This window comes from Buceros rhinoceros, unplaced genomic scaffold, assembly GCF_000710305.1.
Source record: "Buceros rhinoceros silvestris isolate BGI_N320 unplaced genomic scaffold, ASM71030v1 scaffold16846, whole genome shotgun sequence".
Classification (NCBI taxonomy): Eukaryota; Metazoa; Chordata; class Aves; order Bucerotiformes; family Bucerotidae; genus Buceros; species Buceros rhinoceros.
In genome coordinates, this window is record NW_010418349.1 from 7371 (window position 1) to 8962 (window position 1592).

Below are 1592 nucleotides of genomic sequence, written 5' to 3' on the forward strand. Positions count from 1 at the left end.
TATCCTCTAATTTTACATTTTAAATTCAGTTCTACTGCAGAAATCTTTTGCTTGAAACTTTTTTTTTTAATCACCATCTATGATTATGCAGCACCTACTGCAACTGGGATTCCATCCTGATTGAGATCTCGGGGTGCTAGGGTAAGATGAATATTAAAAAGGAACATATACGAAGAATGATAAGTGATAATTAAATCAGGGATGATAAGATCAGAAAAGTGTTCTCAGGTTATCTAGGGCATGTAACATGCAAGATGTTTTCCCTACGTCAGACCTACTGGCACCTTATCTAATCTGTTCCTAAACGAAAGCACAGTTGTACATGACTTTGCTTTAGTTACAACATCTTACACATATCGATGAAAATATCAGTCAAACCTTTTCCATGAAACTATGAATCATGCTCAAACAGGAAGGTGTATCTTAACAAACAGGCTAGTGATGATCTTACCCTAAAAGAGAGATTAAAGCCCTTAGGACTGCATTCTTTATTACTAATCATAAGCTTGAACTACAAATTAGTTCCTACAGAAATTACAGCTGTGAGATGCTACAGGTATCAGAAGACAGCTACAGCAGAAGAGTTTCTCAAAATAATTGACTGCTAGAAAACACAACTGCAAAGAACAGCAAATCATTTTATATTTTCAAACCTGATGGGACATAATGTTAAAGGACTAGAGATTCATAAACACAGCTGATTAAATTACGGTGAGGAAAAAGGACAGCAAGAAATACCTGGCAAATGCATCCATAACAGAAGGTGCACCATTAGACAAATGTAATTCCAAAGTGGAATTCCACTTAGGGTATGGCTCCCTTTCCAGTGGGAGGTATTTTAGCTTGGGATGATGGTCTAAGAGTCCAATAAAATACATTAAACACATAAGAATGTAATTCCGTGAACCAGAAAATGCTTCCTTAAGATTAAGAGAGAATTTTTGATCCTTATAAATTACTCTTGCTCTCTATGAAGGGGACAGAGGTACAATATATTTTGGTTTTAACTATATATTAATGATGGCTTTTCTTGTTAAGCTACCAGGCACAGAACTGGGCAAAATGATGTAAGTAAGGTAACAACAATACGGCACTCAAGTGATTATTTTCTCTTTTTTTTCCTCCTCCTTAGAAATCCAGGACAACGCTACTCGCATCAAGTCCATAAGGAGCCTGGTAAAAAAACTCCCTAGACCAAACTATGACACAATGAAAATCCTTTTCGAACATCTAAAGAAGTAAGTGATTGATAATTTTAAAATTAATTGGTGTGTGTTATTCAAATCCTATCGGAAATGTCACCCAAGATACCAGATAATCCAATTATTCGGCAAAACTAAGCATGATTTATGGTACCTATGTCCATCCTCGAGAAAGCAGAGTGTCTAACCAAAAGCAGGAATTTTGTCCCCACTAGAACACAGAACAGTTCTGTTTCCTTCGTTGCAGTCAGGCACATGAGGATGACTGTGCTACAGGTATATAGAGTTGGGCAAATGCAGCATCTTCCAGCTTTGCATTTGTCCAGGTTGCTTTGACTTTGTCCAACTACAGACCATTTGATCACCCTGTTTTCGCCACTGAGATTCCTG

At 37.1% G+C, this 1592-nt stretch overlaps 1 long non-coding RNA gene across 1 annotated transcript in view; it reads left to right on the forward strand.

The window, feature by feature from the left end:
• The first annotated feature begins 1129 nt into the window (after window positions 1-1129).
• Window positions 1130-1592, forward strand: part of LOC104495537 — a 24118-nt gene continuing 23655 nt past the window's right edge. The window contains exon 1 of the long non-coding RNA XR_727810.1: window positions 1130-1238. This is a non-coding gene — a long non-coding RNA (uncharacterized LOC104495537). The remainder of the gene's footprint in view (window positions 1239-1592) is intronic.